This window comes from Manis javanica, chromosome 4 (genome assembly GCF_040802235.1).
Source record: "Manis javanica isolate MJ-LG chromosome 4, MJ_LKY, whole genome shotgun sequence".
Lineage (NCBI taxonomy): Eukaryota > Metazoa > Chordata > Mammalia > Pholidota > Manidae > Manis > Manis javanica.
The window spans coordinates 164,052,465-164,070,798 of NC_133159.1; the positions used below are offsets into that span (position 1 = coordinate 164,052,465).

The 18,334-nt window shown below is 40.0% G+C and overlaps 1 protein-coding gene across 1 annotated transcript in view; it reads right to left on the bottom strand.

The window, feature by feature from the left end:
• Window positions 1–15,568, bottom strand: part of LOC140849250 (serine/threonine-protein kinase TAO1-like) — a 177,568-nt gene extending 162,000 nt beyond the window's left edge. Inside the window, 1 exon segment of the mRNA XM_073236239.1 lies at window positions 14,762–15,568. The gene's annotated coding sequence lies outside the window, so the exon portion shown is untranslated.
• Window positions 15,569–18,334: the final 2,766 nt, after the last annotated feature.

An 18,334-nucleotide genomic window follows, 5' to 3' on the forward strand; every position in this document is an offset into this window, starting at 1 on the left:
TAATAAAATGCTGGTCACAACATTTTACAATGGAGTGGGCTGTTACCTACAGTGTGCAAAAGTACTATGATGAGTATGATAAGAGTTCTGTGGCAACACAAATGGAAACAAAAACTCTGCTCCAGGAATGAGAAAAGGCTTTAAAGAGGCTGGTCTCTGAACACTTATTAATATTAAAGTGGCATAGCTAGAACAAAGGTCTTGGGATGCTTTCATCACTTTGCTCTTGCAGTAACTGTGCTGTTTTACACGAGCTAAACACAAAGCAGCAAGTCTGTGAACTTGCTGATAAGCTATGGAAACAAATTGTTTTCTTGAAGGGATGACAGCAATCATTCATTCACATTTACTACATCCTCATTATTGGCCCAGCACTTCCTGTACATTGGCTCACCCTGCTACTACCTGTACAACAACCATATAACCATCCTGCAGCTACAAGGTTTATTCTATGACTAATAGTCTTAAATATTCTCTCAAAAACTCTCTAGAACTAAAAGAGACCAGGATAATATGTGTTAAATGTAAGATCAGACACTGTAACTTTTAACAATCACCAATCTCTGTTGTGGTTTTTGTTCAATGCCTTAATCCTCAGAGTCTCAAAAATCTGCTGTCCAACCAGGGCAGGCGTGCCTGCGATGTACAGCAGAGCTCAGTGAAGGGAAGAGCGGGCAGAAGCTCAAGGCTCCATGAGTACTTGTATCTCATGCTGCTGCCCTCTGCTGTCTAAGACAGAAAGGGGCAAGATCAAGGGAGACCCACAGACTTGATTTTACTTTGCCATTTCTTCCAATAGGAAAGTTTCCATTTTCAGATACTTGTTTTGAGAATATATTTTGCCCAACTGCACCAAACATTCTTTTTTCGTGAACTTGACCTAGCCTGCTAAGTTCTTTGTGCTTTTTATCTGTTAAGCAAGAAAAAAGAAAGGTGCTTTTCCACAACAGCATGTGATGAGCTTACAATAGCACTATTATTCTTTGGGTATTCAAAAAATATTCATCAAGAATAATGAGAGTGACACCGAATAGGAAACAGACAAAAAGAAAAAAGTTAAGTGGACTTCCTGTGATTTGGAGGAACTACAGCTGTTTCTCATCCCTAACTTCCCCAAGGGAAGCATGCTTTGAATATCAATGATAAAATATTTTGTTGGCTGAAGGTTGAAAACAGTATTTTTAATTAAAATTAAACCAATTTGAACCAACCCCAAAACACCAACCAGCATTTGTGCCTGATTCATAAAATCGTAGGGCCTTCAATTGTAAATCGAAAGTATTCTGGGCTAAGCTTTATAGGTATTAACCCAGTAATGGAGGATTGGGCAGAACAAAATGAGACTTACACTTTTGAGAAAGTTACTGAAAAGCAAGGGTCATTTATAAGGGTATTCTGATCTTTACATGAATTCCTTTGTTTGGGAGACATGTTTAGGTTTGATACCTTTGAATATTCTAAAGAAGTCTCTGAACTACAATCTACAAGGTCTTCAAAAAGATTTTCATGTGTTACATTATATAGAAGATCTATTTTAAAAGAAGTTACTTTTTAATTCAGACCACAATGATAACATTTTCAAAAATCTGTAAATATTTAGTTGAGAATCAAATGATAAAATGCTAAAACAACCAATGAACAATCTACAAGGTCTTTAAAAAGATCTTGTTTTAGACTACATAGATCTATTTTAAAAGAAGCCACTTTTTAATTCAGACCACAATGATAACATTCTCAAAAATCTGTAAATATTTAGTTGAGAACCAAATGATAAAATGCTAAAACAACCAAGTGAAATATGTAGCTAACAATAATAAGACTCTTAACTTTTTTTTTGTTAAGGTTATCATTGATATACACTCTTATGAAGGTTTCACAAGAAAAACAATGTGGTTATTACATTCACCCTTATTACTGAGTACCCCACCACCACACCCCATTAGAGTCACTGTCCATCAGTGTAGTAAGATGCCACAGAGTTCCTACTTGTCTTCTCTGAGTTACACTGTCTTCCCAGTCATGACACCCCATAATCCCCTTCTCCCTCTCTCCCCACCTGCCCTTCCCCACCCCTTCCCTTTGGTAACCACTAGTTCCTTCTTGGAGTCTGTGAGCCTGCTGCTATTTTGTTCCTTCAGTTTTGCTTCATTGCTATACTCCACAAATGAGGGAAATCATCTGGTATTTGTCTTTCCCTGCCTGACTTACTTCACTGGGCATAATACCCTCTAGCTCCATCCACGTTGTTGCAAATGGTAGGATTTGTTTCTTTCTTATGGCTGAATAGTATTCCATTGTGTACATGTACCACCTCTTCTTTATCCATTCATCTACTGATGGACACTTAGGTTGCTTTCATATCTTGGTTATTGTAAATAGTGCTGCGATAAACATAGGGGTGCATATGTCTTTGACTCTTTATTTTTTAATCCATCATTATTCTTATACAGACAGAAAGACTAGGAAAAAATATATATAGTGAACTCCCTTTTGAGGATAAAGCTGAATTTCACCTAGAACATACGCTTGACACCATTTAAATTCCTAAAATCTTTAATACTTACTTCCAACTTTGTATGAAGCACTGTCAAAAGACTGTACTATTTTAGGCATCTTGAACACAGTAGGTCCAAAACCAAGACTCTCATTTGCTTCTGCCCTTTCCTCCTGCCAACCTCCCAAACACCCATTCTTCTTAATTAATTGCAGTGATCTCTAAAATGGCTATGCACAAGAAAACCCACTGTAAGGGGGGGTTAAAATATTAAAACTTTATACTGGAAAACATGCTCAAACATATTTAACTTTGAAGCTATTTAACTGGTAAGGGTCTGTGACTTTTTTGAAAAGTTGAGTCACTAATCTAGTCTCCTCTTTAGACCACTTAGAATCTAACTGCTTAGATTCTCTCTCCGGGTCTCTTCCACTTCTGTTTTCATTTCCATTTCCCCTGCCACTGCAGTGGTCCACGACGCTCCATGTCTCGCCTGGATTTCTGTGGTAGTTTTCTGTCTTGTCTCATTACTTGCAGTATGTTTTTCCAACTCATCCTTTGCTCCGCCACTAGAAATACCTTCACTAGCCAGTCATATCACTCATACCTACTAGCATCTTAACACAGTTTTCAGGGCTTTCTATACTCTTATTCCAACCTAGGAAGTAGTCAGGAAAAAGCATAAACTTCAGGCCTTGGATCGATTTTTGCTTCTGCCCCTTATAAGCTTTGTAACTTTGGGGGGAATCACTTAGGTTTTCTCAGCTTTTATTTCCATCTTTGAGGGGTGGTATTAACAGCTCACAAAGCTGTCATGTAAATCAAATGAGATTATACATGAGAAGGAACTTAGCACAAAGCCAGGCACACACTAACTGATCATCAATTGACCCTTTCTCGCTCTAGGTTCATCCACTACTACTGCCTTCTGCCTCGCTTCCACTACTCCTGCTCCCATAATCCTGGCACATTACACACCCCTCTCTGGGACATTTGCTTTTCTCAAATAAGACAGGGACTCTCAGGCCCCTGTGGCTCTGATGATATTATACTGTCTGCCTCATATGCCCTTTATTGCCTTCTCCGAGTGAAATTCTACCCATGCATCAAAGCCTGGCTCAAATGTCAACAACTCCCAGGAAGTCTTCCCTTTCTTCCATGGATCAGAATTAACCACTTTTCCTTTGTGTTCTCCCTTTACACTGCTTGCAGCTTTACTTTAGTGTTTATTTCTTTGTGCCATAATATTATTATTTAAATATAAAATTACATTTATATACATGTTGCCTGCATCAATTACAAGCTTCTCAAAGGCAGAAATCATACTTTTCTTTTTATTCTAACCAATTAACACCTTTTACTGGAAGGGATTTAAAAAATGTTGGCTAATTGAATAAATATATATATATATATATGAAAAACATATTCAAAAGGAGTTAACTTTTTTTTTTTTTTTTTTTAGAGGGCATCTCTCATATTTATTGATCAAATGGTTGTTAACAACAATAAAATTCAGTATAGGGGGGTCAATGCTCAATGTACAATCATTAATCCATCTCAAGCCTAATTCTCGTCAGTCTCCAATCTTCTGAAGCATAACGAACAAGTTCTTACATGGTGAACGAATTCTTACATAGTGAATAAATTCTTACATGGTGAACAGTACAAGGGCATTCATCACAGAAACTTTCGGTTTTGATCACGCATTATGACCTATAAACAATCAGGTCAAATATGAATATTCGTTTGATTTTTGTACTGGATTTATATGTTGATCCCACATTTCTCCTATTATTATTATTATTTTTATTTTTAATAAAATGCTGAAGTGGTAGGTAGATGCAAGATAAAGGTAGAAAACATAGTTTAGTGCTGTAAGAGGGCAAATGTAGATGATCAGATGATCAGGTGTGTGCCTATGGACTAAGTATTAATACAGGCTAGACAAGGGCAGCAAGACATCCACGGATGCAGAAGATTTCTCTCAAAGCAGGGGGGGTGAGGTTCTGAGCCTCACCTCTGTTGATCCCCAAATTCTCACCTGATGGCCCCCCTGCGACTGTGCCTCTCTTAGGTTGTTCCTCCCTTGAGGAATCTTACCCGTCTCTGGCTAACCAGTTATCTTCCGGGGCCATACAGGGAAATGTAAAGTTGGTAAGTGAGAGAGAAGCCATATTGTTTGCAAAGGTTAGCTTTTTACTTCTTTGCAGATTTATGCCCTGTGGCTTCTATGCCCAGCACTTGTCTCGAGGTATCTTTACCACCTGGAGGAATTATGATACTCGGTAAATTCGATATGAGGCACGAATTCTATTTAAGGGTTGCAATTAGGAAGGAAGAAGAAAAGCTATAGATGTAGCATATGAAGGAAACATGGGAGGATTGATTATTTCTTTGACATATCTTCTTGTATAGTACCTTAAGTATGTATAGGTTTTAAACTACTAACTAATTTGCACACACATATTAACATAATAGGAATACGGTGACATAAACAAAGCAAATCTATAATTACCATCCATCTCCAGTGAAGCCAAGAAAACCATTTAGGCATCCTAGGCATTTGTGAAAATTTATCTATGATATGATGGATATTGTCCAACTGTACTTGAACCATCAGACAAATTAAAGCAGCCCATTTCTGGGATCTGTTCACATCCCATATGTTCTTTTAACAGTAGATAGTCTATAGTCATGAGATTTTGGAGTGCTACAACTTGCACCCCTCCCAACTCCTGGTTGAGTTCCAACAGTACAGATTCAGTCAAATTCATTGTCTCACTGTATGCACATGCCAGCCTAGACACCTCCCTCCTCATTCCTATGGCAAGTCCAGGAGACGGTGGGCTGGATGCAGCCACAACCGTAGCATCGTCTGGATCCCTGTGGAGGCTTTTTGATGATCATCCCCCGGCACAAGTCCTCCAGAGAGTGCTGATGCCAGAAGCTCCTCCTCATATCGTATCTTAGTTCATTTTCTGGGTATCCAAGCTAGGCCTTGATCTTCTGCATAGAAACAAGCAGACCCTTTGCCCACACTTTGACATGCCCTCTATACCACTGTGCAGAACTCATTGGAGGTCAACACACAGGGATTGCCTTTTTTTTTTTTTTTTTAATTAAGAGAAAGGAATATTATCAGAAAAGAGTACCTCCATAGCTGATCATCTGACACCCTTTAAGTGATCAACATTAAGGATATTTAAAGCATGCGTTGATCTTTGATTTACCAATAGTTTTATCCTGTCGAGGAGTAATCCCCCTTTTCTTTCTTTCTTTCTTTTTTTTTTTTTTTAATTTTTAATCAACACTTACATGAAGAATACTATGTTTACTATGCTCTCCCCTATATCAGGTCCCCCCTAACAACCACATTACGGTTACTGTCCATCAGCTTAGCAAAATGTTGTAGAGTCACTACTTGTCCTCTCTGTGTTGTGCAGCCCACCCTCCCCTTTCTCCCTCCCCCCCATGCATGCTAATCTTAATACCCCCCTTCTTTTTCCCCCCTATCCCTCCCTGCCCACCCATCCTCCCCAGTTCCTTTCCCTTTGGTACCTGTTAGTCCATTTTTGGGTTCTGTAATTCTGCTGCTGTTTTGTTCCTTCAGTTTTTCCTTTGTTCCTATACTCCTCAGATGAGTGAAATCATTTGGTATTTCTCTTTCTCCGCTTGGCTTATTTCACTGAGCATAATACTCTCCAGCTCCATCCATGTTGCTGCAAATGGTTGGATTTTTCCACTTCTTATGGCTGAGTAGTATTCCATTGTGTATATGTACCACATCTTCTTTATCCATTCATCTACCGATGGACATTTAGGTTGCTTCCAATTCTTGGCTATTGTAAATAGTGCTGCGATAAACATAGGGGTGCATCTGTCTTTCTCAAACTTGATTGCTGCATTCTTAGGGTAAATTCCTAGGAGTGGAATTCCTGGGTCAAATGGTAGGTCTGTTTTGAGCATTTTGATGAACCTCCATACTGCTTTCCACAATGGTTGAACTAATTTACATTCCCACCAGCAGTGTAGGAGGGTTCCCCCAAAAGGAGTTAACTTTTATCAGAACAAAATACCAAGCACTTGTTCTGACTTTTCAAGTAGGTTTTAGAAAACTTCTCCCTGAAAAACACACCATTTTTTAATCTTTATAATACATTTATTAAAAATAATGAAGGCATGACCTAAAATGGTACATCTTCTGAAACTTCACACTCAGTGTATATAGCAAGGTATTACTTTCAAACTACCAAACTGATTTTAAAAATTGGTATCAACTGTTATCCACTGATGGGCTACCAGTGAGTGAATACTAATAGTGGGGTGATGATTCAAAGAGGAATAATCATGGTACACACATTAAAATGAATATTAGGCATTATTTTAAAATTATGTTTTCAAATACTTCATCAGCTCACACTATATGAGTGAAATAATCAGGACATAAAGCTGATTCCAATTTTGCAAGTATATAATTTAGAGAAAAAAAGACTAAGGAAATATAGAAGATGTTAAAATGTGGTTATTTTGGAGTGGGGAGATTATAGGTGATTTTAATTTTTTGTCCCTTGTATTATCTGAATGTGCTACATACACAATTATATAGTTAGCAAAGTAATTTCTGAAAGATTAAATATAAAGAAATTCTCATTAAACTTTAGTCAGATTTGCGAATAAGTAAAATTAAGTTTTATTAGCCCAGTAAAAGACTCTGATATTTAATATTAATTGCAACATATTCATGCAGACATCATTAAAAACCAAGTGTTAATGCTGTAGTTTAGCAAGTATTGATAAAAGTTGCCCTTAATTTAAACAGAAAGCAGAGTAAGTACCCATTTGACTAGTTATTTGGTAGGCAGAGAAGTCCTAGCTCCGGAGGGGGAAAGACTCAGCTGACATCCAGCCTGGCTGCTGCTTGGCTGTGTGACTTGCTCTCTCTGAGCCACAGCTACCCTATCCACAGACCAGGAAAATCCTCATTTTCTCTCGTTACTTGCAGAACTGATGCAGACATGGTTTATGGAATCTCGACCACAACGTCTAGGACGTGGCAGGACCTGGGTCTCGGGTCTCATGGACCTGGAGGCTGTCCCCTCAGTTGGAAGACGGACAAGGATGAGTGCAGGGGTTCATTCTGCCTAAAAGGGAACACGGGAGGTCTGCCTAAGCTTGTTGGGTAGTAAAGGCTGATTGTAAAACTGACTCCGAGTCACCACAGGTATCGCCGACTGCACCAGCCACAGCCGTGAATGTGGCACGCAGTGGTAGACCCCTCTGGAGAGCGGGATGACGGGCCATTAAAGGAAGCTGATGGGGGGTGAGAAGTTGGGAAGAACAAAACTGATGGGAGAGAGGGAGGAGAGAACAAGTTTCAAAGGGTAGTGCCACCAACAGGGCAGAGAAAAAATGAAGCCAAGGGAGAGACCAGAAATAACCAGACTGTCAAACAGGGATGAGTAAGGGGAGAGGCAAAGAGGCTCTTCCTTGCCTGTGACTTCCTCTCGAAATTTTCTCCGCCTCTTGTACTTATTCCCGTATGTCTCCCTCTTTTCAATTCCCACCACTTCATTTCTAAAACTACATTTTCATTCGCAAGAGTCACTCCCACGTGCTGTCTGACAAGTGGTATTCCTCCCACCAGGAGTCAGGAAGTGAAAACCCAGGGAAACACCAACCCAGAGTGGCTCCCCCAACCCCCAAGGCCCTCCAGCATCCAGGATGAGATCTAGAGCTGATCCTGGTTCCAGACAGGAGGGGTCCAGTGCAGAGGGAGCAGCTGCTCACCTCTCCACTTTCTCTTCCTGGCCATTGATGTCCTCATTTGCACTCTCTTCAATTACAAAGGATGCACTTGTCTTCAATTACAGGCGACCCACGCAAATGTCCCATGATTAGAATTTACCACCTGATAATTGGATGGTCACCTTCCCTTTCTGGCAAATTTATAAAATGTTATTTTAAAACGTCAGTATTGGACATGTTTAAAAGAAAGTTCACACAAAAACAAGGCCATGAGAATATGTGGTCAAAAGCCATGGTGCCCTCAGGGTGGGAATGCATTTATTTCCATAGTGCACCAGTTTGTCTCCCAGTCTGTCAGTTTAACGTGCCAAGAAAATGCTCAAGTAAAATGTTTCATTCTGGTTTTCTTCAAGAAAGCTGTATACTTTAAAATAAATAAATAAATAAAGGTTATACTGAATCAAGAGTATCAATGACAGTTAAATGTTACCCATGTGGGTGCTCAGGGAGGGTGACTTCAAAGACACAGTGATGCAGTTTGATAAAAGTGTAACAACCCATGAAAAGTTCATCTTTCGGGAAATCTCTACTTGAAAAATAAGATGACACTAATATTGTCCCTGGAAATGCATTCATTCTCTAGTAAAAGCGTGTCATCCACACCTCATCAAAGAGATGCTAATGTCTACAATTGCCAAAAGCTGGGCTGCCTGAAGTGAAAGCTGCAATGTTCTCGCAAACGACTTTGTTCAGTAAATAAGTACAATGTTAAGAGACATTTTCTTGTAAGATACACCAAGAAATAAAAAGGGAGTACCCTACCAAATGAAAACAAATGCACCCCAAAACACAATATGAAACAAGTGGTGGGGGACCTCCCTGGAGAAGCTGATTTGCTCATTGCACCTTTGGACCCACCCTGCTTCTCAGGGAGGGGGTCCTGACGAACCACAGGACATGGGAACAGGCTGACTGATGCTTTGCATTTCTTCCACTTTGCTTGCGGTTCTCAGGAACTTGGACAAAGCCAAGAAAGAAACAAGAGCTGCCAGGCTCTGAATAACTCTTTAGAAGTGGCGCCTCTAAAAAAGAATCACCGGGTTTGAGGTGAATGGGATTGAGAGGACAGAAAGAAAAGGACAGAAGCGCTGTCAGAGAACTTCAGAGCCACAGACAGAAACAGCTCTGCCTTCCTCAGAGGGAAGCTTTACTTTTTGCTGAGCTGTCCCCAGGCACTGCCCCACGGGGCCTCCCCGCGTGGCAGAACCCGGCGCTGGTATAAGAGCTGATTTTAGTCTCTGAGGTAACGTGGAAGGACATTACGTTCTCAGGCGTGGCTCACTGTAGGGATTAGCACATATGGCCTAAGAAAGATATGCTGGATATGTGGTAAATCATTCTCAGGAGCCCATCATGAAGCCCACTTTGTTTTAACAGCACATATTTTAGCTAAAGTACTACAAAACAATCACTAATTAGAAAAAAAAAAAAAGAAAATCCCACTAAGGAGATCACATTTTCACCGACTTCCCATTTTCTCCTAAGAGTTTTTCCTTTTTCCTCAATAAAGCCAACCAACAAGAGGCAGTTTACATAATCATTAAGAGCATGAACTCTGCAGTCACATTTCCTCGGTTTTGAGCCAGAAATATGAAATTGGGTAATTTGTTCAACCTGCATAAGCCTCAATATCCCCCTCTGTAAAATGGGCATGATACCACCACTGACCTCATAGCACCCTGAATAGAGCTGGCACACAGTAAGTGCTCAGAGAAGGTCAGTATTTGTTAATGGTTATAAAAAGAAAAAAAGTTACTACTGCAAAGTCATGACATCCTTGTGCCTAGACTGAAAAAATAAGGCATATGATTAATGTGTTTAATTATCTGTATGTCTGCCTCTCAGAGTTAAGAATGTATTTCTTGAAGGCTTATTCATTTTTGTCTCAAATGTCTCAGTTTCTGGCATATAAGAGCTCAGTAAATGTTTCAGTACAGAAGCGAAAGGAAAGGAACAAAACTTTGCAGACCAAATAATGTGAGCAATTGTTAATATTGTCATATAAATAAATTCAGATTTAATGAGCTTTTACTGAGTGCCTACTTTATGCTAGGCCCCACATGAAGACTTCACATTATCTTAATAGATTTCTACAGACAAGACACATCTGTGCAACTGTAAAAATAAGAGACTGGCTACTGAGCTGGACTGAGACTCAGACTATAACCAGCTTACAACCAGAAAAGGGTTCGTTAATTAAATCTGAGTTAATTTTCAAGCTATACAAATAACATATTTATATGCTTCCAAAATGTAGAAGCAGAGGGTCCATGGACCACAACATGGGGGGATGCTATAGGACTACACTGTCTCCTCTAGATCTAGGGCAGGGTGATGGTACCCAGCTGGGATACAAAAAGCACCTTGGGGATAGTTCTACCACCCAAAGGGCCCACGTCAGAAAAAAGCCCTGTTTTAAAGGATCTCTTTAACCACAGAATAAAGAACTACATATTACATCCAAGACTCGGCAGCAACTCAATTTCCAAATGTTAGTTTTTTCATGAAATCATCATATATCCCAGGAAAAAGTCATACTGATCTCAGCTCTTTTACTTTTTACTTTTTTGGGAAGAATGTTAAGCCAGTGTAAAATGAGTAAGTGGATTTCAGTCTTCTGAAAGGGCTTTTGGGTATGGTTGAGAAAGCTAACTTTGAAAACTTAGCAACACAGGATACATTATGAGTAAGTTCCTTACTTTTATTTTTAGTAATGATGCTAATTCACCAGATCCTTCTGAAAGAGTCCTTTTATTAATTTCAATGAAGTCAAGTTGAGAACAAGTTGTAATATGAAACACACTTTATGCAACTATGTTGAAATTCTCTGCCAGAGTTACATATTCCCATGTAAGAACTTTATGGTAAAACAATTTCAAAACAATATCAAGCATCAGGTTGGGTTCATTTTGGTTTTAGGTTGCCACAGGAAAACTCTTTCTATACAAATCATTGAAATCCTAAGGCAAAATGATAGTGCTTTTAGTAGGAAAAAAAATCATGTTCCCTACAGTTTATAATAAAAGAGCTGAAACTGAGCCCCAACTGAAATTATACTGTTAGGCAACTCCAAAAACTAAACATAAAAACATGCTAAAATGCAACACAGAAGGAAAACCATTCTCATATGCACAGTTTTAGATGCTTAGCCATTCCTGACCCCAGCCCAGATGAGATCGACTGATCCTTCACAGGGTTTCCTCCCATCAGCCAACAAACTCACGCGCTTCTCGGCCACACGGTTCCTCAGGAAAACGCGAGCAATACATTTAAAGGCCAGAAGAAATCCCGTGGGTGGGTTTGGTCTGCTTTTCAAAACCAATGAACTTCTCATTAAATAACCTTTAATAACAAGAGAGAAGTTTACAAGACATACACCCAACTTAACTACAAGGCAGGCTATGTTGCATATCTCACCGTATTTTTTTTTTTTTAAAAGAGAAGCTTTCTGAATGGCACAATCCATTTTGCCAGGTAATGTCAGAAAATTAATGAGTCCTACTTGGAAGTACTACCAGGCTCATTTTTAGAATGATTTTCAGGAAGTATGATGTTTCGATCACAAAAGCCCAAGCATCTAAAACCTCCATGACACTTCATTAATTCTTTATAAAAAAATCTTTCATAACATTCTTTATAAAATAAAGTCTTGCAACCACAGGAGAATTCTGAGAATCCAGCTTTTCCAGAAAGCTTAAGAGAAATACTTGCGTTTCACCATTCTCAAAATCATTTGAGTTTGAAACAAAATAAACATATTATTCTATTTAATATCGTTGCACAAGCAAATTCAAAAGAATGAAATGTGTTCAAAGTTACTAGAAAAAATGTAGCAATACAGGCTGCCAACTTGTTCAATGTCAAGCTCTAGGCAGTGTAGCCACACTAGCAGTAAATGACTGACTCAGAGTGAGTCACGCTTAAGCCATTTTTGCTTTTAAAGTACTGCCAGGCACTGTGTTAATATTCAACCCAGAGTAAATTTAGCCCAACAAGAAAACAAGTGTTTCCATGGTTGCTTCTTCACAGTGTTTATGGTATATATGCAGCCATTAGGCACAGAAATCCAGTCAGATAAATTAAGTAGAAATGCTCATCTTTCATTTCTATCAAGGCTTTCAGACACTGGGAATGTTAAATGCAACCCAGGCTATTCTTCCATCTCCTTTCGTCTACCCACCCCTCCAGACCTCAAAAGGCAAATATGTAGAGTATACTATTAGTTTTGAAGTCTGTACCATTAAAGTGCCTTTGGCAGATTGCTGTTTGCAGATTTTATTTGGCCCTATGTTAAGGGTCACAACCACTTATATTTCTCTGTGCAGCTACAGGGCTGAAATGCTTAAAAAGTATCTAGCAAGAACAGTAGAAAATGTGGACTGCAGATACCAAATGAAGTCATTATACAGTATCATGCATAGTGAATGGTCAGAGTCTGCTAATGTGGTAATGTGAACACTCAGAAAGTGTTAAAAAAATACTGGTTGGGAGAGATGAATGGCTAGCATCTGATTGATCTGAAAATATCTCAATTTCTTTCAAAATATGCTATTTCTGTTCCAATGCACATGGAGCTCTTAGACTTGGATAGCGCAGTGAATGAGAAACAGTTGCTAGGATTCTTTCCTAGTGAATCCACCTGCCTGTTTGCAATATAGAATCTCAGCACTAACTATATAGAACCTACACTATGGTCAAATAAGGGGGTTTGGCATTTTGCTCAGGAAAAAATCTTAAAGCTAGCTATCTCAGCTCTGGGTTTTAAAGTAGGATGTATGCCCCTTAGTATATAAACTCTCAGAATTGCTATTCAAAATTAGCTTTGATCTAAAAATGAAAAATAATTCGATTTCACTAATAATATATACTGGCATTAAGCAGGACATGCATAAATATGAATACAGCAAATATCAGAGGCCTATGCTCTTTCTCAGGGGGCAGAACAGTCTAAAATGTGTGGAGACCACTGTTGTACCAAATAAAGTCTCCTGGAGTTTAAGAGCCTTTTCTTCTCTTCGTGTTCTATCCTAGTACAATGTTTTTTACATTTAAATGGTCATTGGCACAAACGAAGTATAGTGGAAAAGTCTAGATCAGCAAGCAACTGGAGAAGACAGAGAAATGGTAATCTGAGTGAGGCAGGTCTGGAAAACAGCCACACGAAGGAGCTCACTGCAGCTCAGTGCAGCTGTAATGATACACTGGGAACACAAAGTCACACAGACCAGCCTCATCCAAGAGCCCATCTCTGAACAAAAACACTGACCTGTTCTCTTAACAAGACACCTCTACCTCTAGGACTCCGTGAACATTAAAATAATGGTTTAAAAGCTCTTTTCAATGAACTGGAAAAGCCTCACACAAGTGTAGTTAGATAACAGACATCTTTAAAAACACATGGCTCTTGGAGAACAACTGTGAAAGGGGTTCCCTGGTGGTGCAAAAGATGGAGACTCCTAAAATAGTCTCTGACTTGCTTGCATGGAATCTTTCAGTCCTATGGGAAGCTCTAACACAGGGCTTGGCCTAGAGCAGGTGCTTAATGAATCTCTGAGGAATAAACGGATAGAATACAAAACTCTTTACTCATAAAACACCTTATTTGAAGCCCACACATTCTAAAGCTCTGTGTTTGTTATGTGTATGTTTACTGCACTGGTAATTTTCCGACTCTGAAAGCCTAAGGGACTATATACACACTTCATCAGAATGTTTTGCTTTCTGACTCCTTCGATCACTGACTTCACTAACTCTACTTACAGTTCAGACAACCTATTATTTACCTGAAAGTTCAACATTATAGGATTATAAACAGTAGTTAAATCTCCACATAGGCAAAGACAGGGAGGGATGAATAGTTGAAGCATGAGATTTTAGGGTAGTAAAACTATTCTATATATTATATGGTGAATACACAACATTACACATTTGTCAAAAACTTATAGGCCGTTTGATCTAGTAATTCCACTTCTGGGTATAAAAATTAAAACTAGGGACTCAAACGGGTATTTGTATACCAGTTTCATTAGCATCACTACCGCCATGAGGTGGAAACAACCCAAGTGTCTATTGACAGATAAATCGATAAACAAAATGTGGTATGCGGACACACACACACACACACACACACACACACACACACACACACACACACACACACACACTGGAATACTGGAATATCATTCAGTCTTTAAAAAGGAATGAAATTCTGATATGTGCTATAACACAAATGAACTTTGAAGACATTACGCTAAGTGACATAAGCCAGACACAAAAGGATGATTTTGGACCTGGTCGGCTCCCTCCCTCCCCGGGCGGCCCCTCCGGCGGAGCGCGCCTACTCCAGGCCCCCGGCCGGGACACGCGCTGACCGCCGAGCAACTCGCACTGCCGCCCCCTGGTCCGGTTTCCCCGTGCCCTCAGGCGGAGGCAGGGGTCCCGCCGCGCCCCGCAGCCACGTACCTTCCAGCCCGCAGAGCGGTCGCTGTCGTCTTCACCCCTGAAGTGGGGCCCGTTCTGGAACCTCCAGCGCAGATCCGCGGAAGCGGGAGCCGTTTCTCAGCCGAGGTCTCTGAAGTCCGGCCGGCCGGGCCAGCGGCTCCAAGTCCGGGCCGACCGCCGCCGTCCGTCCGTCGCGGGAGAGACGAGAAGGGGCGAGTGCGGCGCCGGGAGCCCAGCGGGTGCGAGGCGGCGATCCAAGGCTGGGGGGCGAGGTCGGGAGGAAGGCGCAGCACAGCACAGTTCTTCGCGGGCCCAGAACTTCGCGGGCCCAGAACTTCGCGGGCCCATCATCTGGTCTCCGCCGGCCCGCTGCGCAGACGTTAAGGCGGGCCGAAGCACGGAAGGCGTGCGCCGGCTGGTGTCCCTGCGGCGCTCACGATGCTACTGACCGTTGAATAACGGCGGCGGCGGCGGCGGCGGCGACTGCAGCTACTACACCGCCCCCGGGGTTACGCACTCTGCGCCCAATGGCTGCCCGTCCACGACAGACGGCCCTCAGGGCCAATGAGCGCGAGGCGCCACGACGCAGGCCCGCCCCCGACCGATGGCAAAAGTTAGAAGATAGAAAATAGAAGAAAAAAATGAAATCACGGTGAAAGTAAATGAAATAAACACTAAATAAAAAGGACAGGAGTCAAAATCAGAAATAGAATTTAAAGAGAAGTGAAGTGACACCACTTAAATACAAAGGATTGAAGAGATAAGTATGAAAAATTACATGGCAATAAATTTGACACCCTAGAAGAAATGGATAAGTTCCTAGAATCATACCATGTTAAAAACCTGTTCTGGGGGAAATAGAAATCTGACCAGACTAACAACTAGTAACCAATTGAATCAGTAATCAAAAACTCCACACAATCAAAAGTCCAAGATGTTTTCATTGGAGAATTCCACCCAAACATTGAAATAAGAGTTAATACCTATCCTTCTCAAACTATTCCCAAAAACTGAAGAGGAAGGAACGCTTACAAAATCATTTCTATGAGGACAAAATCACACTGTTACCAAAACAAGATTAGGACACTACCAAAAATAAAAAATAAAAAAAAGACAACTACCCACCAATATTCCTGTAAAGCATAGTTGTAAAAATCCTCAACAAAATATTAGCAAACTGCATTCAAAAATACATTAAAGGATCATTCACCAAACCAAATGGGATTTATTCTAGGGATGCACGAATGGCTCACTACCAGCAAATTAATACATATAAACACCGTATTAACCAAAGGAAGGATCAAAACTATACAAACATCTCAATACATGCTGAAAGAGGATCTGACAAAATTCGTATCCACTCATGATAAAACATTTCATCAAAGTTGGTATAGAAAGAACCTATATCAACATAAAAAAGGCCTTATCTGACTTACCCACTGCTAATATCATAGTCCATGGGGAAAAGCTGACAGCATTTTGTCTCAAATCAGGAACAACTGAAGGATGTCCAGTATCACCACTTTTATTCACCATAGTACTGGAAAGTCCTAGCCACAGAAAATGACAAGAAAAAGAAATAAAAGGCATCCAGATTGTTAAGAAGTAAAATTGTCAGCCTTTGCAGATTGACATGATACTCTATTTAAAAAAAACTCTAAAACTCCAAAAAAATTAACAGAATTAATAAATAAGCTCAGTAACATTGCAAGATGTAAAGTCATTATACAGAAAAATGTTGCATTTCTATGTACAAAAAGATAAACTACCCTACCCAAAACAGAAATTAACAAACCAATCCCATTTACAAATGTATCCAAAAGAATGAAGTTCTTAGACACAAATCTAAAGAAGGAAAATGAAAAAAAAAAAAAGGATGATTTTGTATAATTCCACATTTATGAGGTACCTCAGTCAGATACATAGAGACTGAAAGTAGAACAGTGGTTTCCAGAGTCAAGGGGTAGGAGAGCAGTTATTGTTAATGGATATTGAGCTTCAGTACAAGATAAGGAAAAAGTGCTAGAGACAAACAGTGGTGAAGGCTGCACAACAATGTGAATATACTTAATGCCACTGAACTGTATGCCAAAAAATAGCTGAAATGGTAAATTTCATGTTATATTTATACTTACCACAAAAGAGCCCCACAGAGCAAGACAGCACAAAGAATGAACTCTAATATAAGTGATGGATTCTAGTTAATAGTACAGTATTAATATTATTGGTTTAACAACTGTAACAATGTACCACTAAAATGTAAGATGCTAAAAATGGGAATGGGTAGGGGGAAACTTATCAGAAATCTCTGTACTATCTGCTCAATTGTTCTCTAAACCTAAAATTCTTCTAAACTATAGTCTACTCATTAAAAAGAAAAACCTAAGCAAAGGAGGTTGCTCTGTAAAGAAGCAGACATTTTTCTTTCATGTAATGCTGTGTACTCACTTCTCAGTGACCCATTTCCTTATCTGGGACCCTGGGACCCCCATCAGAACCCTGAGCCCCACCACTCAGCCTGGCTCCAGCCTCTTTTCCTGCTGATTCTGACCTTGTTCCTTAATGTTCATGTATGTCCTAATGTGAGGGACCCAGATGCAGGTTCTCTTGCTCCCATGGGCCCTGGATGCTCTTACTATGCCCCAGTCTGTCTGCCTTGCTGTGACCTATGACTTGTCTTGAACTCATTATTTGTGTATTTTCTGGCTGGAAGTGACTGACCTACTACTGACTGTTGGTACTCTAAACTTCGATACAGTTCCCTAATTCTGTCCACCAACCTTCTATTTATTTTGCTGTAAGGCCCAGACCAGCCCGGTAGTAATTAACTATGAACAGTGCTTGTGGGAATGATATTGATACAAAATGGTTAGGTTCAAGAACATTTCTTAACACTGAAAATAGGAGAGTTCTTTATTCAATGTAAAATGCCTCTTTATAAAGCTCTTAGGGGTACAACTATACTCTACCTTCTCATTTCCTGCCTTAATTCTATGTTCACAGGGTATCCTACACGTAAACGGAGAACTGCAAACTTGAATGCCTACCAGGAAAAGCAGTGAAAGTGTACCAGATAGAAGACAAAGGGAATGGTCAGAATGGTGTCTGACCGAGAAGTACAGCTCTGATCTAAACCATTTAAAAACAACAAATCCCAACACTGTGTGAGCCAAACAAAACTCACATTTCAAGCTAATGTGTGATTTGCAACATTAGAAAAAGAGAGAGAGAAGGTGGGAAAGCACGAGCACCTTAGGTAGACTCTGATATTCATGACACAAAATCTGGGCTAAATCACTCCATAAAAATGCTTATTTATTAAAATACCAGAGAGAAGCTCAGGCCTGTGAAGGAGATGGGCATTCAAATCACGTTTCAGGACACCTAACCCTTGCCAAGTGAGAATGTGATTAATAACATGACTTGCTTCATGTGTAATGTTGAGATGTTGGTAACCTACGAAGGCTGAAAGGACCTTCTTCTATGGCCTGATTCATTTTGCTTCCGGTGTCCTCAAAGGGAAAACTAGGTAGGGAGCAGAGAATAAAATCTTAAAATGAAAAAAAAAAAGCCCCACAAATGTTCAAGATTCTT